General features: G+C 50.7%; 1 protein-coding gene across 3 annotated transcripts in view; it reads right to left on the bottom strand.

Moving 5' to 3' along the window:
* Prima1 (proline rich membrane anchor 1) overlaps positions 1-25,400 on the bottom strand; it is a 50,329-nt gene that overhangs the window by 8,856 nt on the left and 16,073 nt on the right. The window lies entirely within an intron of this gene.

The following is a 25,400-nucleotide window of genomic DNA, read 5'->3' as shown; positions in this document are numbered from 1 at the left end:
AAGAGAAAGGAGGGAGGCTGGCCCCACCATGTGTTTCTGAACTGAGTTTCTTGGGAGAGGTTCTGGCTCTTCCTGCCTGGATCTGGCCCAGATGATGCCACCATCACAGTCTGCATGGAAAGGGCCCAGAACACGTAACCATGTAACATGACAGCTTCTCACACCTAACTCCACAAGGACTTCCTGTCCTCACCCTACCCATGAGGAGTCCTTAGGGTAAGCCTGTTCCCTGGTTTGCGCAGTGTTGATGCTCACCTGGAGAACAGGTCTCCAGAGACTGTTCGCTCCTCCCATGCCCCCAGTAAAGCAAAGAGAGAACCCAGCCCCATGGCAGAGGCCTGGGGATTATTACTAAAGGACTGGGAGGGTGGGGGAGCAGAGAGAGGGAAGAGAGGAGTGGACAGACCACACAGACAGACAGTGCTAGACATGTCATCAGTTCACGTGAAGATCTGCACAAGAGCCACAAGTGTATCCCCAGCTCCGCACTCACACTCTGAGGGAGGCCACAGCATGCACGGAGCCAGTGAAAGATGCCCAAGAACCCAGGGATGTGGGTACCCGGCCCTCCCCAGTTACCTGGCAACAGCAGGTAGGCCTGGCCCACTATAAAAGGGGATGCTGGGCCCCTCCTCCCTCTCTTACTCTTTCTCTTGTCTCCTTGCTTCCCCTCTCTCCCCATTCCCTTCCCCCTCTCTCCACGTGGTCATGGCTGGCCTCTACTTCTCTACTCTCTCCTTCTCGCTGCCTTTCTCTGCCTCTACTGCCCTCTTAACTCCCATCCTCATTTCCATGAATAAACTCTATGCTATACTGCCGTGTGGCTGGTCCCTCAGGGGGAAGGGATGCCTCGGCACGGGCTCACTGAGACAGCCCCTTCCCCCATGCCTCCCTCACACCTCTTTCTCTTTTTATGATCACAACACCAAGACTTTCAAAATATCCTTGAGTCTCTTCCTCAGCAATCCCTAAGCTGGGACAGCCATCCTAATGATGGCTAACATGATAGGTAAGGTTGGTTTGTTCCTGGCTTTCGTGTAAATCAGATCATGTGAAAGGCATTCTTTTATTTGTTTGGTTTTGCATCTGCTTTATTTATTTAGCAGTGCTGGGATTTACCCAGGTAGCTATGTAGTTCAGTAGTTTCCCCTTTTTGTGGATAAATAATCTCTCCCCCCCCTCTCTCTCTCTGTGTGTGTGTGTGTGTGTGTGTGTGTGTATGACAACTGTTTGTCCATTTACCTGCTGATGGACTCTTAGGCTGTTTGCAGAATTTTGGTCTGTAAGAAAAGCTGCAACAAGCATCTGTGAGGGAATCTTTTGAATAGACAGAAATGTTTCATATTCCTGTTGGGTAAACACATTTTTAGTATGGTCCTGTGAGGTGTGTGTGTGTGTGTGTGAGAGAGAGAGAGAGAGAGAGAGAGAGAGAGAGAGAGAGAGAGAGAGAGAGAGAGAGAGAGAGGGGTGATTAATATCATATGCAAACTCCTAGATGCCCTCCCTCTGGTACTACCCTCCTGGGCAGAACCTAGAACAAGCAGACTAGAGAGAAGGAAGTGAACCCCGTGGGATCCAGGAAGACATTCTATGACTCCCAGGGGGTCAGGGCTGCCCATTAACAAATGCATAGTCTCTAGCGTGGACCTCAATCCCTCACAAGTCCTGAGAAGAAGCAGACACTCTGGGTAAAACAGAGAGGCAGGGATACCCCCCCACCCCACCCCCCGGGCTGCTGTCAGCTAGCAAGAGCTGATCTTAGGTGCTCAGTCCCTGCAGGGACTCTGAACGATGCTGGAGAGCCAGAGGGTGCTTAGGGTTCCTGTTCCCAGCCATGGGCTCAATCCGTGATTTTTGCTGATAAAAAAAAAAAAATCAAGCCTCCCCCTTTGAGAGCATCCTTGACTTAGCAGAGTCTTCCGGGATAAACTGATGGAGTCCCTGCCCACAGCTGCAGTGTCTATACTGTCCCAGCACCTACAAGGGGCTGGCCCTTCTTTTCATGGCCAAGAAAGCTCTTCTGTGCCTCTGTCCCGGGCTCTGACCTGTTTGGGGACATGTTCCCAGGGTCATTCCACCCAGCGTGTGGCTGCTGCCTTCTTCCCGTGTGTAGTCTCAGTGTGTGGCTACACCTCGGCCCAGAGTCCCAGAGCACAGGAAGGGGAAGGTGGTCCTTTTGGTCACTACAGCAAATGATTCCATCAACTGGGGATGGTCACAGTGAACTAGATGCACCTAAGTTAGAAAACTGCCCCTCAAAAGTGCCAGCAAGTCTCTCCTTAGAGATTCCGTCCACCTGCCGGCTTTAAACCTCAGTCTGGAATTTGGCAGAGCCAAATTTCCTCACACTTGGTGAGGCAGGGAGCTAGCTCTGGTGGTGTGCCCTTCTGTCTGAGACCAGTAGGACCCAGCAGGGGCACACCAGCATTGCCTGTGCCCATCTGTGAAGAGGAGTCTCCCCAGAGACCCAGTTGAGGCATAAATCACGGATTTTGTTTCACAAAGCCAGAGACAGATACAGAGATGGCATCCGTGCTTATCGCTGCTTGAGTTGACTGGAGAACACCGGGGCTGGAGGAAACCCGCGTGTTGTCACTTCAGGACAGAATGAACATGGAGGCAACTTATGTGAGGACTGGAGAGGAGCCCTGACGCTGTCAGAGCTTCCCACTACCCTCGTCACTGCCTCAGTTTCCCTCAGTACCCTTGTAAAGATGATCAAAGCTCAGCAGGTGGGCAGGCTGGAGGTTCATAATTAGAAGCAGCCTCCTGATGGTGCTCATTCATGCGTGCGTGCACGCATTTCCTTGGACATGAACTGGGCATGCTCAGTGCTTACCGCTAAGCGCTGAGGTGGTGGGGGGGACAGAGATGAATCAGACACAAGCTGTCCTCTGCCAGACCTGGCGCCAGCTGCCTTGGGATGATTACAAAGCTGACTAAGTCCTGATCCTCTTGCAGTGAGGAACTTGCAATCTCCGAAAGAAGCAACAGCATGCCCAGATTGCCAGTCAGTACACAAGGAAGGGGCAACTGGCACTTTGAGATGGCCATCCTGCGTGATAGGCAGGTGGCCAGGCCAGGGAGTGGCAAGCCCCAGGAAAGAGCTGCAGTTTCTGTCACTCCTTTTAAATGTGACAGAAAGGCAGGAGCTGTCCTGACACCTCAGGGGTCATGTCACCCTTTCCTGAGCGCCAGGGAAGTTGACCTATCAGTCAGCTCTCCTGACCCAGTGCAGATGATGGTCAGGTAGCTAGGAGGGCCTGGGTTCAAGTCTACTGTGTCAAGGGAGTCTCGTTCTTTTTAGTCAGCCCATGCCTTATGAAAGGGCTGGGAATACCGAACCTAGACTAGGCAAGCCCTGGACACCATGGTTAAAAGCATTTAGACTTCTGCTTCTAGGCAACACAGGGTAATGGAGTGGGTTTGGCCGACTCTCCCAAAATATCCAGAAGATTCCAAATATACCAAATAATGGGCAATAAGACAGAGGCCCACGGATAACATAGCTAAAGACCTGGAGCTCTGAAGCCATTAAAGGAAAATGTGTCAAGATGCAGTCACAGGCCAGGAGCTTCTGAAAAGGACTCAGAGCCCAGGAAATAAATTCAAGAATCACCCGTGGAGGCTGTAGGCCATGGAGAGTCTTTCCCACAGCAAAGGAAACCATCGTCAGAGCAAGGAGGTGACCTGCTAAAAATCTTTGCCAATCGCACATCAGATGGGATTATCCAGACTATATAAAAAGCTAAAAATAAATAAATAAATAAATAAATAAACAAACAAACAGACCAATGAGCTAATTAGAGAGTTCCTGAAAGAATGTAAGTGGCCGTTAAGTCCTTGGTGTCCAACATCCTGAGCCATCAAGGAAATGCAAATGAAAACGACTTTGAGATTCCTTCTCACACTTGTCTGAAGGGCTTCCACTGAGAAAACTGTGCGGTGGTTGCGGTGGGGGTGGGGGAAACGGGAGGCTGGAGAGGGTGAGGAGGCCGGGGTGCAGACACCACTGGGCTGAAGTAGCTGCCTGGCAGAAACCTACGACCGGAAACAACACACAGCTCCACTGGGTCATTGGGTACACGCCTGAAGGAATCTAACTCACATCAGCCACGGACCGGCTCACACACCCATGCTCATTAGCTAAGACACGGAACCAACCTAGATGTCCATCAGCAGATGAACAGACAAAGAAAGCGTGGTCCATACAATAGGACATATTCCAGCTGTAAAGAAAGATGACGCCTTAATATCTGAAAACAGAACAAACCAAACAAAAAAAAAATAAGGATGAAAGCAGAGATTATTAAATGAAACAAACCAGATTCCGAAAGATGGATATTGTTTTCTCTCAGATGCACCACTAAGATTTAAGTGTGTGTGTGCACATGTATGTGCACATGTGTGTGCGCACATGTGTGTGTGGTACACATGCATGAGTGCAGTCTCTGAAAGTAGGAAGAGGATCGTGAGAGGAGAGGAAGATCTCTCTTACAGAAGGAGTGGGGAAAGGAGAGGACAGAGAAATCCGGTAACATCAAAGCCGAAGGAAAGATTCTTGGGGGACAGGAAGGGAACGGGAAGAGGAGGGGTGGGAGAAGGGGATGAAGGAGAACACCAGGTAATGATACAGATGGATGAAAACGCCACAACGAAGCCTATTACTTTCTATATCAATTTTAAATGACAATAACTGTGATGGTGGTGGTGATGATGATGATGGTGGTGGTGGTGATGATGATGATGGTGATGATGATGATGTTGGACAGTGACTCCCCACCCACCCCCAGCTTTCTGTCTCAAGGAATTTCTAGAGCAGTAGAGTAGTAGAAGGGAGGACTCCAGGTAGTGACCAGGACAGAGGTGGTCCCTGCCCTGGGGAGTTCTGAGAAGAGAAGAAGGCATTGAAAAGCAGAGGTACCACAGGACATCAGTCGTACTTGTGGCGAGTGCTAGGGTGGGAAGAGAGATCAGCCCATCAGGATCCGCAGGAACCTGGACAGGAGGCAGGTGCTCATCAGATACACCCAGTGGGTGGGCATTTAAGGGGACAGAGGAAACCATCTGTCCTCCCTGAGGGGCTCCTAGACTTCATGACACACGGCCACGCACTGTGGTGCCCTGGCTGATTTACTTCCTGTTCGCAGTGGGAAAACTGAGGCCACAGCGCCAGGGACTTGGTGGGGCTGAGTCTGCACATACAATGGGTTGTTGGAGAGAGCCAGCTATGCCTGGACCTGACAGGAGGGGGCTCGGTGAGGCAGGAATGAATTTAAGTGGCTGTCTTAGTTTTGCTTCCTGTTGCCATGTTAAAATACCCTGATGGAAGCAACTTAAAGGGACAAAGGATTATTTTAGCTCACAGCTCAATGTGCAGTCCATCAGGGCGGGCTTTGGAGAATGAGTCACGTGCATCCACAGTAGAGAGGCACCTGGGGTGCACATCAGCTCGCACTCATCACTTTACCCAGGAGCCCCTGCTCAGGGGAGTGGTCCTGCTCACAATTAGGACTGCTTTGACTTGAGTCACGTGTCAATGGACACACGTCAACCCCTTGCAGACACTGTGAGGCTAACCTCAGTGTAGACAGTCTCTCACGGGCTTGCCCAGAGGCCTTGCTCCCAGGAGTTGAGATAACAGTTGATCCTATCGCAGAGGCTGCAAGGGGTCTGGAAGCAACCCTGCCTTTAAGCACCATTGAGAACCAGTTTAGAAGGGAGTGGATCGATTGCTCCACTGTTAAAGAGTCATGTCTCAGGGGCTGGGAGGTGGATTGGTTTGTAAGTAAAGAGCTGGCTGTATAGGGACAAGAACCTGAGCTTGGTGCCAGTGTGGTGGGCACGCCTGTAACTCCAGAGCTGCAGGGCAGGGGCCATGACAGCACAGGCAGATGCTTGAAGATGATAATAGAAGAAATCCACAGTTGACCTTAGGCACCTGCACGCGCACACACACATACTCACACACCTGCACTTACATACTCACACATACACTCACACACTCACAGTCACACACTCATGTGCACATGCACTCACTCACATATACTCACAGGCACACAAACTTTCATTTACACACACACATTCTCTCTCACACATACACTCACACACACTCTCTCTCTCACACATACATGTGCTCACTCATACACTCACACACAGACACACAAACTTTCATTCACACACATACACACACATTCTCTCTCTCTCTCTCTCTCTCTCTCTCACACACACACACACACACACACAGTCGGGAGAGACGGTAATTTTCCATCTTGAGCCATGGCTTTCTCTGGTACTCTGTCTCTCAATCCTAAGTGTGGCCCTCTCCAGAGGCACCCTGCACTTAGGCCCAGCCTGAATGCCAGACACTGCTGGGACACCACAGGCCTCAGGGACATCATTAGACATCTCTCCTGGGTTTCAAAGTCTTTGGTGACTCATGCCTAGGCTGCCCTAGTGGTTTGTGGCTGGTTCCCTGGGAACTGAAAGGGTTGTTGGCCTAATTGGCCTTTGTTACACTGGCTATACTCAGGTGAAGAGGGCCTCCCACCCAGGGTCTCCCGCTTCCACAGAACAGCCTAGGTCTACAGACAGTGATGAAATCAGGTCAGCACTGGCTTGTCCTTGTACTTCAGAAGTCAATCCTCTGCTCCCTCCAGGGGTAAGGACCCTGAACCTGCTTCCTGAACACTGTGAGTTACCTCAGGCAAAGGCTAGGCCAGGCCTCAAACATTGTGTCTTCCCTTTACATGGGATTGGCAGTGCCACCGGGTAGAGATGACAAGAGTCTCATAGCCTCATTTCAAGGGACAATTTTATGACCCACTTGGTACTTGGGATGCGTGTCCTCTCTCCTGGTACCACAAAGGTGTCAAGGAAGCTGTTTGAGGACACAAGACACAGCATATTGACAACCTGTCCCCGCCCCAGACAGTGTCCTAGGACATGCCCTGGTTCTGTGTGGTTTTCAAGGGAAGTAAAGAGCTATGTTAAAGATCTGAGTTCTTCCAGGACCTGTTTCACAGTCCCTTAGGGGCCCGGGAGGAGGCCACACCGAGGCTTGGAGAGGTGAGGGGGATCTTCTCAGGGCTGCATAGCAACCTCACAGTCTGAGCCCAAGTCTCTTATCTGGCCCCAAAGCAAAGATCTTGCTTGCTCGGCTCCTTCACAAGTCCCCAGCTCTTCCCCTGCCTCAGTGCCCAAAGCCCCGGCACTGCTGGGCAGTTTGACACAGACCCAAGGTCCACTAAGGAAGGAGGTGTGGGGGAGGGCCACCGCTCCCTCTTGTGGACTGCCCCACATAGAGACCCATTGTCTGTGGACACAAGGAACTGACTCTCAGCAGCTGTTAGCCATTCACAGGCACTGGGTATCCACGGGGAGGCCTGTGCCAGGCTGTCCACCACCCGTGGAGGCCTCGGGGTCAGTGTGGGGGTGAAATTCTTCTGCATTTCTCACCCCAGACCATGGTTTGAGCTAGACTTGAATCCACAGGTAAGCCACTAGGCTTTGGTGCCGGTGCATTCTGAACCCAGGACCCACATCTAGAGCTTCTAGGGGTAAACCCCAGTGAAGTGAACACCGTATTAGGATCCTAGGCCACCTCCATTTATATTAGTAGGTGGGGATATGTGGACAGATAATGCTGTGCCTATCGTGTATCCACCAGCCTTCTGCAGCCATGACGGAAGTCTGCCTTTACATCCCCAGCCGCCCAAGTGCCCCTGATTGCCGCTGAACCTGGGCCAGATGGGGCCACATTATGCTATGAACGAAGTCCTTCTCAAATTCTGAAGGGGGTAGGGTATGGTAGGTCAGTGTGCCACCTGGACTATAATCAGCTGTGGAAACACAGGGGATGACAAGCCAGTCCCTGGCTGGGATGGATGCTCAGAACCTTGTTCCTGCACTCGGTGTAGCCCTAAAAGCCTTCTCTCTGCCCCCAGCTTCTTCTCAGTCTTTCCTGTGCACGCAGCCTCTCCCAGATGTGCACCACTGGTCTGGTCAGTTCTGGGCTAGAGATAGCCAACAGCGAGCAGACCTCCTCAGTCCCCAGATTCAGCCCCACACTGGGACATTCCTTCTCCAGGGCTTCTATCTCTGAGCCTCACAGCCAACAGCCAAGACCCCCTCTGTCTTTCCCTTCCTCTTCTCCGCTCTGCCCCTGACTTCCGGCCTGCCAAGGTGATCCCATCTTCCTCGCACCCAGAGGCTCCTCCTCCCTGGGTGTCCATCGCTCAGTGCCGTGCTCCGATCACCCACACTGGCTTTGAATCAGGAGCTGGATGGAGTTAAGTCCAGGCTCTGAGCTGGGTGAGCCGTTCAGTATGTTGATCTGTTTGAGCCACTGGAACTTGAAAGAGGCCACAGACCGTCCTCTGAGGAGTACCAGGATTAGCTAAGATCCACAGACACAGAGCTAGTGTGGACACTGCCTCCTTCCCGCCTCCTTAGCAGAAGCCTAGCTCGCCTCCTATAGCTCATCGTTCCCAGAACCTAGCAGAGATGGGATTTCATGGTCTCAGGCCCGGTCACGCCACTCCCTGGCCTCTAGTTTAGGTGGCTTCTGGGTCCTGTGGTTCTAGCCAAAAGACAGGAGAGGAAAAATCAGCTGGGAGCCTTTGGGAATGCTCGCCCTGCTCTCGAGGACGGTAAACAGGAAGAAGTGAACCTGATGGAGGTGCCACTGTGCCCTCTTTGTTTTAAGTGAGAGCAGCTTGGGGGGAAAGGATTCAGACAAATGGGTCTCAGTGTCAGGATGCCCGAAGGCGGTCAGGAGGGAGGCACTTGAACAGACTGGAGTTTGGCAACGGGGTTTGTCCTGAAGGTGTCCAGGGACAGGAGTCAAGCAGAGGATTCACAGTGAACTCGTGCCTGGCACGTGTGAAGATCAGGCACGGAAAGACTAGATGAGACTGTGGGAGGTGTGGAGGCTGTGAGGAGGACTAGGAGGTAAGGTGGTATTAGAGGGTCCTGAGAAAGGGAGGTGAGATCTGGCACTGGAGTGTGTGTGTGCATGCATGCATGTGTATATGTGTGTGTACCTGTATGTGTGCCTGTGTGTATTTGTGTGTGCATGTGTGTACCTTTGTGCATGTGCATAAGTGTGTATGTGCATGTGTGTGCCTGTGTGTGCACATATGTTTTTGTGTGTATGTGCATGTGTGTGCCTCTGTGTGCACATGCATGCTTGTGTGTATGTGCATATGTATGTGTGTGTGTGTGCATGTGTGTGCGCGAGCACGCGCGCGCGTGTGTATAGGGTGGGAGCTGTGAGGGGACCTGTGACTGAACAGAGATGTTATTGTGGTTCATACTAGAGGTCAGCGGCACAGCTACTGAGAAGAGGCCTGATTCAGGAAATGATCCGTGGAAGCGTATGTGTAAGAGACACGAGTCTGTTCTAGGAGAGAGGAAGGTTAAGGACCCTGAGCCAGCCAGAGGAAGACCCCAGACTCGCCGGTCAGGAGCCCCTGCCTAGGTCTCAGATGGAGCCCTGCTGTTTAGGAAAGGCAGGTTGGAAGTTTACACTGCCTGAGGTGGTGTCTGCAGTGACTGACTTGCCTCCTTCTGGATGTGTCAATCATTTCTAGAAACAGGTGTGAAACCAGGGCAAGCTCTGAGTGTACCAGGGACAAGCGGCAGGTTGTAACTGGGTTGTCTAGAAGAGTGGCTGACTGATGTCTGGTAAGGGGAGGAGTGGGAAAGGCCCCAAGAGCCTTGAGGTCATGAACCCAAAGTTCAAGGTCACGTGTCTTGCTCTGGTCACCTTCTACCACACAGCACAGGTGGGGATGCAGAGAGGCCCAGGTTGGCTCTGACGAGGATATGAAGAAAGGAGCGCTGAGGGCGCTTGCAGGGAGCAAGGGCAAGGACAAGCAAGTCTCCACAGCTGAGGAGACTGTGGCACAGAACCCGATGACATCATCTCAGCATTGGCACCTAGATAGATTTGAACCTGTGACGTGCTAAATAGACAGAACACAAACAAGCAAACCTAGAGGTAGAGAGACTACTGAGAGAGAGAGAGAGAGGGAGACAGTAGGAGCTAACACAGTGTGGAAAGGGACACTTTCCACTGCGAGAAAGCAGGGTCCCTTCTCTCAGGAGACATTGAAGCTTAGGCCTACACGGAAGGGTCAAGGAGGTATCCCTTAAAGACAGGTCCTATCTGGATGATCCTAGGGTGGCAAAGACAGGCTAGATCCCTCCCAAAACGCATGCACGCACACAGACACAGACACACACACACACACAGTGCTGTGAGAGCACCTGGGCTTTGGACTCTTTCGTCTGTGACTCTAGGCAGCAGTCCATACACCGTGGAGCCCTTCCTCCTCTGATGCCTTTCTTTCTGCCCTGTGTCTGGGCACAGAGCCCAGTGTGGTGGCAGTGTAGCTGTTTATCATCAAGAGCACCATTTCTCAAGGCTAGGCCCCTGGGGGGACTTAAAACCCCCGGATGCATTATTAATAATCGGCTCCTTCATTCCTGTGCCTAATTAGGAGAGGCAAATTATGAATCAGGTTCACGGCTCTCTGGTGGGGGCCAGTGACAGCTTTTCCTGGGTGAGGAAAAGATCACAGGGAGGTCTGGGCAAGAGCCGGGAACAGCAGGTCGCAGGCTGGTATAATTAATTTTGCTTCTGTGGGGACTGAGGAACACAATTCCTTATTTCTCACCCAAATAGCCCTCTTTGTTAGGTCCTCAAAGTAAAGATTTGTTATTCTGGAAGCCTGGCTCAACTTTTTCCTGTCTGCCTTGGTCCCCTTCTCAAATCTGTCATGCATGCTGGCCCCGACAGAGCTGCAGACTCAACAAAGCACAGAAGGTCTTCATTTGCCAGCTCTGGGACAGCACAGGCCTGTCCAGAAGTGACAAGGAAGTGCCATCTCTAGAAAGCTCTGGGTGACCACTGAGATGTCCCCCTTGCCCTGGACCTGTTGCTCCAGTGTGAGTCCACTCACCCACTTCTGCACTGTGCAGTGCACTGGGCTAGACACTGGGAACCCCATGCCCCTCCCCCATCCCCGAGACAGCAGTAACCTGCAGGAGATTGGGCGTTAATTAAATAATCATCAAGAAAACGTAGGCTGGGGTTCCAACCTCATCCAGACACGTCTTGGTGCAGGTGTCTAAGAGACAAACACCATAAAGCAGCTAGAGAGTAATGGTCTGGCATAGGGAAGCGGGGTGGGGTGAGATGGGGGCGGGGTGGAGGTGGGGGGATGGGGGAGCTGACTAAAGATGGTGAACTCAGTTGTGCTTGAGACAAGCTTGTGGCCCGAGGATGGAAAGATGTTCTTGCCATCTATAGCAAATGCCCAGCAGAGCCTCTGCACTCTCCAGCATCCATAGATCTATATAGATCTCTCCCCTTCATGAAGGTCCGTAGCCCATAATGGAGGCCTTGTGAATGCCCAGGTTGATAGAAGCAGTCCTGTCCAAACTGTTTATTTAAAAGAAATAATTAACTAGGGTTACCTTGGACCAGTGGGTGGTAAACTCTGGTCTGAAGGCTGACTCTGGCCACTGATTGTCTTATAGATAAGGTTTTACTGGAACAGAGACTCACTTATTTACTGAGCTAAATAGTTGTGCCAGGGACTGCATGCCTACAGGGACTGGAATATCTACTGCCTGGCCTTTGACAAAAATCTGTTTACTTCTAAGGGATACTGTTTTTATCCCTTAAAACACTTAAACATACTTAAAATTCTTTAGCAATCACAGCAGAGTCTTGATCTGCATTGAAATTTCATCTCATGTGTATTGTGGAGGTGAACATTCTGGTCCTTCAGTATTCATTCATTCATTTATTCATTCAACCAGATATCACACCAGTTCCACAGTGTAATCTCTAGGTTTGTGACACTGGGGTCTGTCTTTTCTAGGGTTAAGGGTGGTGGTGTGATAACCAGTTAAGAACAGCAGACAGTGGACCTAAGTCTGCATCTTGACTTGATAAACCACTCGGGCTAAGTCAGTCCCCTCCCCTTACAGCCAGAGAGCTTACATTTCAGAGCCCTGGGGTTCTCATCCACAGAAGCACTGAAGCCCCCTCCCCCGCGAGGCCTGAGGAAACTGTCTTCTGTTGTGAGCAAGAATGTGGGAGCCCTACTTTGGTTGTCACTGGGCTAGCCCTGTCCTGCAGCCCTTCTTCACCACACTCTGCTAGGCCGGCTGCTACCGAGACTAAGCACGAGGCTGGGGGAATCTCCGTCTCAAATGGCATCCTCAGCCAGTGCCTGGCAAGCACCACCAGTTGGGGACACTAGCAGGGTTTGGTGCTCTCAGCCTCTTCCCATGCTCCTCACCTCCTCTGAGGAGAGTCCCTCAGACTCCCCTGGAAACACCTGTTTTGAAAATCCTCATGGCAGGTCCTGAGGACAAGCTCTACGTCAAGACAAGGTCACTAGGGGCCGTCAGTCCCTGGCAGCTTTGGAGGATGAAATTCTATCCCAAGGAGTTGCATATGAACTCTGTGTTCTGGACGGCTCCCTCCCAGAACCTGCTGCCCTTGCCTGGATTTCTGGCCAGGGCCTATGTCTTGTCTAAATGTCTCTGGCAGGTGACAGTAGGGTCAGCTCTGTCCTAGCTGAAAACCTTGTTTTAAAAAAAGAAAGAAGACTTGCATGTATGTGTCTTGGGGACAAAAATACACTTAAAAGCACAAGTATCTGAGCTGGTCCCCCAGGGGCACTCTGTCCAATAGAGTAGCTATCAACCACATGTGACTACTTAAGCTTGATTTAAACAATCAATATAGTAAGGACTGGAGAGATAGTTCAGTCAATAAAGAGCCTGCTGTGTAAGCATGAAACCCCAAGTCTGATGCCCAGATCTGCCTAAAAATCTGGAGTAATGAGTTTATAATCCCTGCCTTAAACAGGTAGAGAGAGGCGGGTCTTTGGGGCCTTTAGCCAGCCTGTCTTCATTATAGTTAACAGTTCTATCTGAAAGAGATAATCACCACCATCCCAAAATGAAGAGGTGGATGGTGCCTGAGTAATGTCACCCCCAACCAACCTCTGGCCTTCGAATGCACTTACACACACACACACACACACACACACACACACACAGTAAAACCAAGCATTCAGTTCCTCGGTAGCACTTGCCTTTTGTCAAGTGCTCAGTAGTCACAGAGGGAAATGACTACCGTGCTACACAGACACAATCATGGCCATTAATGTGGAAGTTTGTTTGATAGCTGGACGGCACTGGATCCATATCTTATGAGGACAGGAGTCCCCTTTGCAAATGACACCATAGCTACTTTACTTACCCTACTCAGAGCAAACGGAAACGAGATGGTTCTCTCATTTCACAGTGCTTCTCTTATTTCACTGTTGTTAAAGTGTGTGTTTCTTTCATTTTTCCTTTCATTCTCAGATTCCTCCCATCAGAAGAGCAACACAGTGGTCATCAGAGAGGCAACGTCACAGAGGCCACGGGGGCAGTGACAATCAGAGCCTCTAAGTGCGAAGGCTTCTGTTATTCCCACTGGGGCAGACCTGATGGCACGAGCCACCTTCCCAACACTTCCGTTCTGACCAGCCGGGTAAGACCTATGGACCGTCCAACCCCACATGGCACACACAAGTGGAATGCCCAGGCCTAAAAAGCAGCCATTATTTCGTTGAGACAACACTGAAGCCTTCCATGATAGGCAGACAGGCTGCTGGCCAGACCCAAGCCCGTGAAGATCCTGTTACTACAATACCCATGGATAACTCTTCTACCTTTAGCTTGTCCAAAGCATGATGATGCTGAGACGGTGGGGGGGGGGGAGGTCTCCCTAGCAACAAGCTCCACCTATAGGTCTTTCCTCTATCTAGACATGCAGATTCTTCTGAAGATTAAGGTCACACCACCTGGCCACCTGGACTCTGGCACGGCCATCAAAAGTCTTTGAACTTTCATAAGTCTCTTCACCTCCCTGGCTCTTGATGGCCTATCTGCCCACGCGATTGGAATGGTGAGATAGGACTAAGTCAGAGCCCCCAACTTCATCACAACTGGCATCTCGGGCTGCTCTGTGGCAGCCCAGTTTTAGGGGTTTCTTTGGCCTCTGCTCACTCAATGATGAGCACATCTGGGAACCCTCTTCTGACTCCTGAGTTCAGTGTAGAAGACAGTGCATGCAACAGCCAACGGCTGACAAGAAAGCCAGACTCGGGTCCTGGTATGCATTACACACATCTAGCCAAATCCAAGGAGGCTGACTTAATAGCTTCTCCTGGGATAGTCTGAGTTTCTAAGTCTATTGCCTTCAAAATGACCCCCCAGCTACTGAGAGACTGCACAGAGGAACTGTCTATAACAGAGTTAGGGAAGAGACCCAGACATTCTTTCCACAATACCCATAATTCTCTCTGCAAAGGCAAGGGGGTGGTGTGCCCCTGCTACACATGGTCTAATTCATTCTAAGTGTGAGAACAAGAGGCTCATTTACTCTGAGCCAGGGTGCCTAGGGATAAGGGGTGGGAAATAATGGCCTCTGGCCTTTTCTGATTGATGACAAGGGTCACACAGAAACTTGGGAGCAGAGAACAGACTCTAGTCACATTGCCTTGACAGAAGGTGGAGTGGGGACATTAACTAAGACACGTTTTTCTTTGCCCCATCTAAGACCTCTCCATCTTCCCCAGGCAGAAGATCCAAGAACAGAGTCTTTGTAAAGGCTGTTGAGACCTGGCATCACCTAATTGGAGAGGCAACGCTACCTCCTTCCAACCAGGACCCCTGTAATAACGACAAACTATAGAGGAGCAGAGATTCTGGGACCCCTTCCAGACAGGGCAATTCTAAATTGGATCTCACCAGCCAACCTCCGGGATAATTCAACTCTGTAATGTGAACCAGATTCTCTATGATCATATAAAGAAGTATTCATGGCAGTCACAAGCACTGCTGCTTATGTTCATTGGATAGGCCACGGAGTGCCACCGTAGGGATGTACCAGGCTGTTTCTGTGCTGTCCCGGGTATTTGTTGGTTTCCTGCCATGTACTAAAAAGCAAGCAATATCTAAAGGGTTCAGAAAGTGTTATGGAAGAACTCTGAGAGGTTCAACTGGCTGGATAAAGAGAGAATGCAGGGAGCAGCGAGGGTGGCTCATCTGGAAAAGTGCCTGTGTTGTGAACACAAGGACCTGAGTTCCAACCTAGCACCCACGTGTAAAAGCCAGGCATGGGGGTAGCAGAGACAGGAGGATGCCTGGGACCTTCTACTTGCAAGCTCTAGGTCAGTGACTCTCTCTTAAAAGATAAGGTGAATGGTACCTGAAGAAGAACACTTGAAGTTGACTTTCTCTTTCCTCTCTCTGTCTCTGTCTCTCTCTCATACACACACACATACACAGGCACACACACACATATGTGCATATACATACACATATGCATACATGTGCACATCATGCATGCACACATGCACACACATATGTACACACACACACACACACACACACACATATATATATATATATGTGGCAGCGTGCACACACACAGACACACACAAAATAGTAGTAGCTATTATTCCCTTGGCAGCTGTGTGCCACCCACAACTGCAGAGATATCATGATTAAGTCTCCTGATCCTACAGGAGAAGTCCTGATCATCATTCCCATTTGCAGAGGTGAGAACGAGCTAATGGAGAAAGCCAATGGCAGAACCGAGTCTAGACAACCTGGCCCCGACATCCCCACTCCCTACCACACGCTACTAAAAATCAGACAAGACCACGGGTGCCAGACTTTAGTGAAGGTACCTTGCCCCTGCTTGAAGAACACAGGGGTTGGAGAGATGGCTCAGTAGTTAGCACTGGTTGATCTTGCAGAGGAAGGACATTAGTTCAGTTCCTAGTGCTAAGTCATGTGACTCCCAGTTGCCTGTAACTCTGGCTCCAGGGTATCTGAAGGTCTCTCCTGGCCTTTGTGAGTACCAAGAACAGCAGAATTCTAGGAGGACAAAGTTTGCTCCACTTGTACTTTGGACCTCAGGTGTGACAACAAAGAGAAGTAAAATGCTCATCAAAGACAGAAAGGGAAAAATGACTTTTTACAGGCTTTCATGTTGCCCAGGAGTAGCCTCCAACTTTTTATGTAACCAAGGATGGCCTTGAACTGATAAACCTCCTGCCCCAGTCTCCCAAGTGCTGGGGCTTCAGGCATCTGCCAGCACAGTCTGCTCAAAATGTAACTTGTCCTTTCTGGCAGTGGGGAATTGAACTAACTCATGGTCGTGGGTGTGCTCTGAAGTCTCCCACTCAGCTCTACTGCCAGCCCTGTGTGAGGATCCTTTCCCGTAGCACCTCCACGAGGAGATCTTCCACTTTAATTCAGTGTCATCTCCACCTTCTCCAAGCACCTCAGTCTAAAATCCAAATGGCATTCAGCCCCAGACCAACCCCGTCTTGCCGTCTGCTCTTTATTTTTCCTGACAGCTGACCTCACAGGTCACCATAATCAACTGCTCCATCATTTTCCTGTGACAGGGACAGTAATGGGGGCTTGGAGGTGAAGCCCGTCTTTCCCAGACAGGGTGATGCTTCAGAGGCCAACCATGTCTACCAACTCCAGAAATCCAGTCTCTGCACTGCCCATGGTCCTGTAAATCACTGCACCCCACACCCATGCTCCAGCAAGGAACCCATCGGGCCATCCAGACAGAAAGGCATGGGGCAAGAGAGGGGGTGTTAGGAAGAAGTGGGGATTCAGAGGGAGTGAGGGGGATCAAAAGGATATAGGGAGTGAGAGCGATTAAAATTATTATAGGCCTGTATGAAGTTCCCAAAGAATACAGAAAACCAGTCACCAGGCATAAGCAAGGCGTTGTCCCATGGCTTCTAACCCCACTGGCCAGCTTCCCTTCCCTGGCCAGCTTCTCAATGTTTCTAGGACTTTTAGTTCAGAGTGGTCACCCCTTTCCTGTGACCCCTTACAGATTCACGTGTTTATAGCACTTCAAGTGAGAGCATGCCCAACGGCCACACCTTGAGTGCTGGTGCTGGCCTGTTACAATATCCACTCTGCAGAAATGCCTCTGAATCAGTACGAGCGGAACTAATGAGCTACTTTTCGTTGTCTTTTGGTAGGAGCTGACTGGAGTGCCACAGGACACACCACAATCCATCTAAATCCTTCTTCTGAGGCTGTTTGCACATATAGGGCCCCTCAGCCAGGAGTTATCTGTATGTATTCGTGACTCCCCTCCCCCTCCCATGGAAATCCACAGATCTTGTAACAGGAACAGGACAATGCTGGATAGCTCGGCCCTGCCATTTCACCTGTGGTATGCAGATGCGATTGCTTCTTCTAAAATCCAAATCCTGGTGAAGTGACCAGAGAACAGAAGCTGCCTCCTATCTGTCTATGGTTCCCTGCCCTTCCCTCCCCCACCGCACCCTGACCCTGCATCGCCTCAGTCAGCTCTGCTCTGGGTCTCCGCTCAGCCTTGCTATGTATGAGGCAGTGTCTTGAGCTGCTGTCATTGTCTAGAGATTGGAGGATCGAGATATTTAAATGTAAAGTATCGCTTACTGGTCAAGGGCTTTCTGTTTTGAAACATTGGATGTGGCTGTTTAGGCATTTTGTGTTATTTCTAATATGGTAGTAGCCAAATAGTACTTCTTAGGGGCAAGGACCCAGCTCCAGATTTGGGGACTTATAAATTTTAATCCACCCCTTGGGGAATAAAGGAGAGCCGCTGTTGTCCTGGGAGATGGAGAGGAAAGAGCTGTCTCCTGGGGTCTTGCGGCTGTCATTCACTGGCCTTAGCTTCCACGCTGAGACTGCGCCCATCCATTCCCCCTTAAAGACCAATCCAGCCACACTGTCTCAATTCTGCCTGGAGGCCACCTCCACACTTACAGCTCCAGACCCAACCTCTGCCTAGCTCCTGGCCTGAGTTCAACTGTGACTTGGCATCTCTACTCAAATGGTTCACGGGAGCCTCAGAGTTCACAAGAGGCAATGGACTCACTATCTTCTCAATCCAGGAAGGGCGGTCCTTCCTCACAATCCACATGATCCCATAGTAAGCCATACACTTCTTCCTAAGGCTGGCTCAGCAGCCTCCCACCGGGCCTCCTGTACCCTTATCTCTTCCCCACCCCTGTCTCTTCCTCACATAGCAGCCTAAAGAAGATGTACTTCACCTTTGCTCCGCATCCTCCAAAGGCTTCTTGTCAAAGATGGCTCGAACCCTAGTGTTTTTTATCATGGCTTTGCTAAATATCGCTTCCATTTAAGTCACTTCCCTTGTAGAGAAGAATCTAGAAACTTCCTGTACGGTAACAGAACTCCTATAGCTAGCACGAAGTGTGAGAACTTCTGAGGAGAAGATGGATGGGTTACGGGATGTGTGTTAGGAGGGAAGGGAGGGGAGTCAGCTCTGTTATCCAAGGGTTGCACCTCAGAAACAGTGCCATTAATCCCCATAAGCTCTGATGTGTCCCACGCCCTCGCTCCCACCACAAAACGATGGGCAGTTGGGTGGAAACGTCAGAGCTGTTTAATCCCACAGGGCTTACAGGCTGCAGAAAGCATCTTAGAGTTGAATAGGAAGATAAACTGCTTTGCTGCTATAAGGCCCAGAATGTTCTCAGAGATGAAATGAAAATCCTTTGTGTATTTCTGACTGTGAAGGAATCCAGGTCCTGGCTTCAGGGAGGAAGGAAGGATTAGACTTCACTCTGGAGATTTGCCTGTGTTTAAGGCCCCATGGGGAGTTATCCTGCCTTCTGCTCTCCAGGATGATTCTGAGGGGTGGGCATTTAGGAGCGATGGGCTCCATCGAGGTTGGCGCAGAAACACGGAGAAAAGGGATGAAAGGGGGGAATATGGGGGCCTTTTTATTAATATCTCAAAAATAGTCTTTGTGTCTTAGGATCCTGCCATGCCTGAGACAAGAACTGGAAAGCCCAGAAGCCAGGTAAGGCATTTCTAACTTGTCAGTCTAGCATTTCCATGGCGCACTTCCCAACATGGGGAGTGGGAGGTGTTCCAGCAGAGAAGAACCAGGAAGGACTCTGTCCTTTCTCTGCACCTGGTAGACTACAGCTTGGGTACCACAGGCCAAGAGCTTTCCAAACAGTCTAGCCTAAGACATGCGAACCTTCACTGGGATCCTCCTGAAAGGGACAGGGGAGGGCACAGATGCCACTGCCAGGCCATCACAACTGGTTCTGCTCCAGCAAGGCCCTGAGGTCTAGCAGATGACATCTCCTCATGCAGGTTGGCCATATTTACAGAGAATGGAGAACAGTATAAATCAAGTCCCTAGAAACATGGCTGCAAACCAGGCCAACATCCCGGCACAATCTTAGAAAGAGATGGTTGCCACAGTGAGGTCCCCAACACAGACACACAAAACGGCAAGGGCTTGGCCTCCTTGCATCCTGAAGAGATGGGGAGACTGTATGCAGTGCTTAGCTCATGATGCTCTCCAAACTTTAACTGGAAACTGACACTTGGCTCGATGTCTTCCACCTGGACAGAGTGACGGCTTCTTGGGCAGCTCATGCTCTCCCTGTTCCAACCTCCTCTCCACTCGCCATCAATGCCATCGAATGAAGCTCATCCCTTCAGACCATCCTCATAGCCCTGAGTCTCTTCAACGGCTCTCCATTTGACGAGGACCCGGCTTGTGCAGTGTGATCCTGAATGGGTCGGTGCTAGCGTTCCTCTCACTCTAGGAGAGCTTCTCCTGTGAGCCACTGTCTCCCACAGCTTACAGCCCCCAGTGTCATGATCTGTGAGTTTCCTACAACCTGTGGCTATTCCGTTCCAGGGTTTTGAACATATCCCCTTCTGCCTGGTAGGTTCCCCCTTGACTTCACAGGATAGTTACCTCGACAAGTAGACCACTTGGAGATGTTCCCTGCCTGTCATTTCACACTAATCCTCTTCTCAGTCTCCATTTCAGCCTTCTAGAACCTCACCTCCTAGCACAGCATCTGGCCCACAGTAATTATCCAGTGGATGCTTATTAGGTGGAAAAAATAGGTGAAAGGACCCCTTGAACCTATGTGATGGCCTTCCATGAGATGGAACTTGGCCAAGAAAACTTAAAGAATTGAGCGTGATGAGTTCTGCTTCTCTCCCCTTCTCCATGCCTTCTGGCCTTGCAGCGTCCTGCACTGGAGCCCCCTCACTGCTGTCTTTTCTCCCACCTTGTTATTGTTTTCCTTCCTGCCTTCCTTCCAACAAAGCCCTGGCTATGATGCTTACAGATCGTGATGGCCCATCTTCAATGTCAACCTGACCAGACTTAGAATCACCATGGAAACATACCTCTGGGTGTGTCTAGAAAGACATTTCTAGCAAGGTTTAAAGAGATTAGGCCCACCCAAAATGGGGGTAGCACCATACTATGGACTGGGGTCCAGAACTTCATGAAAGATGAGCCAAGTACTGACACATATGTCTCTCTGCTTCTTGACAGCTGCTTTCCAGTCCTGACCCTGCATCACTACATTGGTGGGGTACACCAATTGGTGCACTATATCCCCTCAAACTCCAAGTCCACACAAGCCCCTTTCTCTTTTCTTGTAGGGTGTTAGGAGAGAAAAGTAACTGGTGCACAGGCATTCTTGAGATCTTTTCTGTGTCTTCAGAAACTACTACTGTTTGGGGAAACATGGGTCAGGCATCTCTGCAGATGCTGGTTCCTGGTCCCTAGGGATGAAGTTGGAGAAAATCCAGACTGTGCTACCAGGTCCCAGCATTTAATGGTGGTGACAGATTCTCAGCCTCACTTGGGGTCCCTGATGTCCCCACCTAGCAGGTGTGGAAGTCACTCCCCCTCTTTTGACTGTGCCACCACCAGATCACACACAGGTGGCTAACTTCAAGCTAGAATAGAATTGCCCTGATGTGGCTCCACCGTCTTGGACCACCGTGACATCCCCTCATTGATCGCAGCCCTGCTCCCCGCCCTGTCCCTGTACTTCCTCAGAGTACGGCCCATCAGCACCCAACTTGCTCAAAACCACATACAACAGGTTCCCGCCTAGAATCCGAACCCTGCTAGTGCCATTTGGTTCCAAGGCCATCTCCTCTTCCCTGGAACACTTCAACAGCTCCTGACTTGTCTCCCTGCCTCTGCCCATGCTCCCCACAGCAGAACAGAGAGAGGGATCCCACTAGGAGCAGGTGACAGAGGTCCCCTTGGGCACCATCTCCACACCCTCATAGTAGGCCCACAACCCCACTTTCTCTGCTTCCATCCAGCCCTCATTTCTCACACACTTCAGACACACAGGGTCTTAGGCGGCTAGACAGCAGCCGCTCTGATGAGTCTACAAGCTCAGGCCTCAGCCCAGGCTGCTGTCTCTGTCTCTGGTGCTCTCTCCTGTCCCTCCCCAAGTTTTCCTTTCCTCAGACACGATCTTCTCTTCCAAGGGACCCGGCCTGCCCCACGCAGCCTTCCCCCTCACACCACAGCCCCACTCTCTGTGGCACACCTGCCGCAGTCCCGCTCAGAGGCTTAGCACGTTGATTGCTTCTGGTGTGTATCCCCTCCCAGAATGTCAGCCCTGCGTCCATTTCGTCCTAGAGCATATTCCAAGTTCTGAAGACATGTTTAATAAAATGTTTGAATGAGTGAAAGTTGGCTTGCCCCCAAATGTCCTCCCTCAGGCTCCTCAGGGCCTACACTTAGAACATCCATTAGCATGTGCCTGTAACAATACTGACCAGAACAGCCAGGCGGTGGTGGTGCACACCTGTAATCCCAGCACTCTGGGAGGCAGAGGCAGGCAGATTTCTGAGTTCGAGCTCAGCCTGGTCTACAGAGTGAGTTCCAGGACAGCCAGGGCTACACAGAGAAACCCTGTCTCGAAAAAACCAAATCAAAAAAAAAAAAGAAAGAAAGAAAGAAAGAAAGAAAGAAAGAAAGAAAGAAAGAAAGAAAGAAAGAAAGAAAGAAAGAAAGAAAAAAGGAAAAATACTGACCCGAACATCTGACCACACCCCTGCTGGCTCTCTTCCTTTTGGCTTATGCTGTCCCCAGTCTAGGCCAGGATATCATCTCCCTAGGGCCCAAACATCTGCCCAAGGCCAAGTGCACCCCTCCCTGTCTTCCAAGTCCTCAGGAGCTCTGCTTTCTCCTTGAAGGCCCTGGGCTCTCAAGTTTCCATCACTGACTGACGTCCACAGTTGGCCCGAGTGGAAAGACCCACCTGTGTGGCCCCAAGTGTCTCCTACTCCTTTGTTCCTCTCCACCTACACTGTTGAGGATCTGGGATTTCAGATGCCTGAGGGGGAATCATCGGGGCAGTGTATGCTCCCTCACCTTGTGGCTGCTCTAACAAGAACTTCCATCCTCAACTCCCACCTGCCCCTGGTTCCTCTCCACTTGGGGCCTTCCTCAGAGGCATCCCCGGGCTCCTCGTACACCTCAAGCCCTGGCTTCGCCTCTCCTCCCTTCAGTCCTCTCCCCAGCCATCTCTGTGGCTCTCAGACCCTTGTGAATGGCTCCCACAGCCTCCTCTGGACTGACAGTTAAGATGTCTGCTTCAAGTTAGACTCATGGCCTCCTCAAGGCTCTGCGACTAACCAGGAGTTAGACTTCTGTGGTCTCCATGCTCCTGTCCAAGAGGCACCTGGTCACACCAGAAGTCTTCCTCTCTCCCTGACATGGCTGTGCAGACAGCTTTTCAAGCCCTTTCTCAGCTGGGCCTGGCTGGGCTGCAGTCCTAAGCCCTGGCCTGCTACCTCCTATCTGAGCTTTGCCCTCAGCCCCTGCCACCCAGCTTGTGTTCACTGTACTCCCTGTCTCATCTCTGCTAGAGCGCCTCTGCCCTCTTCTATGGCCAACCTTTATTTGAGACTTGCTCTCCTATCTCTGCCTGTCTGGTGGCTCCCCCAGGAGACCTGCTCCAGTCAGGCGCCTTCCTTCTGGCTAACCCTGGAGACAGACGGGCGCTCTGAGGAAGTAGTCTGCCATCCCTTCATATGCAGCCTCCCTCCGCTGTCACAGACATCTCAAACTCCCCCCGAGTGGGGTCCTGAGTCACACTCCACTGTGCCATCCTCAGCCAGTGGCCACGGTGTAGTACTTCGTATGCTCAGAGCTCTAGACATGTTTGTTATGTAAATGTGGTGACATGTGTGTGATATGTGAATGTGTAATTGTGTGTTCTTGTGGGTACAGTGCACATGCATTTATGAGCACGTACCACCATGCCTTGCTTTTTATTTTCAGTGTGAGTTCTAGAGATAAAACTCAGGTCCTTTGTACTTTACTGATATAGGCATCTTCCCAGACCCCTTGTTCTTTCTTTAGGCTGGAGAGAAAGTTATGGGTTCACAGCAGGACCCCAAACGTACAGACCCAGTGAGTCTGACTGGGGGCAAGGTCAGTCATGATGGTCCTATTGGAAGAAGGTAATCACTTATGGAAGATGCTTCTGGGACATGTGTTCTCTCCTCCCAGGGAAGCGACACTCATTCATCAACTGTGACTAGTTAATATGACAACTCTCCCCTGCCCTCCCACCAAGCCAGTGGCCCTCAGGTGCCAGTCTCTCCTATTTCCCTGAGCTCTAGGACCAGGTGTGGTCCCCATCACACCTGTCCTCCACCTTCTCACCCTCCCCTCCCTGCAGGTGTCTCCTGGGATCACATCCAGGTGGCCACTTGCCTTTGACACCTTGCTTAGCATCTGTCTCTGGGGAAACCTAAACCAGACAGGGTCCCAAGAACCACTCAAACTCGGCGAGCAGGGTCTGATAAAACCTGAGTCCCATATTGGCTCCTCCCTCCTGGGTAGCCTCCCCATGTCTTCATCTCTTGGGCATGTATTTAGGCAAACACCGGGCACACACTCACCATGTGTCAAGCCCAGTACCATCACAGGGGACAAAGATGTGCAGCCCCTGAACCTGGGAATGGGAGCAGACACTTAGTAGGCTAAACCAGTGGCTTCATCCTGGACACAAGTGGTACATCCTAGATGAAATTCCTAATAACATTAATGAGCTGGCACACTGGCTGGACCCCTCCCTTATCCTCCATGATGGGGGCTATCCTAAGCATCGGCTTGACTCTCCCAACTTCCCATGAGTCCTTGCAGCCATGATACATCAGCTAGTTCCAAATCACTGGTGCTAGACAGTAGAATGCAGGTCCTAAGAATAGCTTAAACTTTTTAAGCAAATGTGTTCTTGCTTTAAGCATGACCCTTCACACATCTCCTCTCCCAATTATCAATTACTTTGTGAAAACTAAGTCATCCCTCAAGTTTCCAACTCCAGCACCCCTTGTTTCCCAGCACCCCTTGCTGCATCTTGGCCACCTGTGAACACCAGCCCACGGCTCCTCCCCAGCAAGCGTTCTCCTTAACCAATCTAATTGATTGGTTTCTAGTCTAATTGATTAGTTTCTCTTCTAATTGACTAGTTTCCAATTTGCCCTCATTTGTAACTTAAAATGAGGATAAGGACATTAAACGGAACACAGACTGAAGCAGATAAAACAAGATGCGAGCCATTTGCATCTGGAAGCGTGTGTTTTCCTTCACACTTCCCCACAGTGTGTAAAGAGGGAACTGGGCCGTTTTCATAGCCACAGATGCTACAGATTCCGGGAGAACAGTTTGCAATGCCTGCTCTTGGTGCTAAGCTGGGAAGGCAATGGTTTAATGAAAACAGGACACACCCTCAGTACCAGCACCTGGTGTCTCCTGTCCTTGGGAAAGTTCCAGACTTGAGAGACCTGGGGCTGGGTCCCAGGTACCTCATTTGATCCTTCTGAGTATGTGTTTTCTTGGGGTCAGGTTTTCTTAGAAAAGAGGGACCAGCATGTTTTAGTGATATGACGAGTTAGCCTCTTGCCACTGGGGTGTCGGGGACAGGTCATACACAAGAACTGCCACTTCAGATTCAAGGCCACATCTCCCTCACCCTTCAGCAAACACACCTTGTAATTCCAGCCTCAGTACAGGTTTGACGCCTCACAGACACTGCAGAGTATGGTATGGAAGCACAGCTCGTGGAATTTGGCAGACATCTGATAAGCAATTTGTAGGGAGGGCTCAGGTCTCAAGGAAAAAAAAATCTATCTACACCCAGGGGTAAGCCTGGCAGAAATCTCAAGTCTGGTTTCCCCATTGAGAGCTGAACAAAAGAAACCAGTCTGCTGGCCTCTGTGCAGACGACGGCTCTGGAACCCACAAAGAAACGAAGGAGACAAGAGGAACAACCTGATTAAGGTGAAGGAACACGCTGGCCTGTGCTTGCCACTGCTCAGGGCCCGGACCTCAGCGGGTCAGCTCAGAGTAAAACAAAGGGAGAAATGACAGGAGTCGAGTCCTCGAGCCCTCTGATGGGCAGCAGGGATTGAGCCTTGACCCAAGCTGTTAACGATCTCAGAACCTTATCTGGGTGCGGCACCAT

The sequence above is a fragment of the Apodemus sylvaticus genome, chromosome 6 (assembly GCF_947179515.1).
Source record: "Apodemus sylvaticus chromosome 6, mApoSyl1.1, whole genome shotgun sequence".
Lineage (NCBI taxonomy): Eukaryota > Metazoa > Chordata > Mammalia > Rodentia > Muridae > Apodemus > Apodemus sylvaticus.
This window is presented reverse-complemented; position numbering and strand designations above follow the sequence as displayed.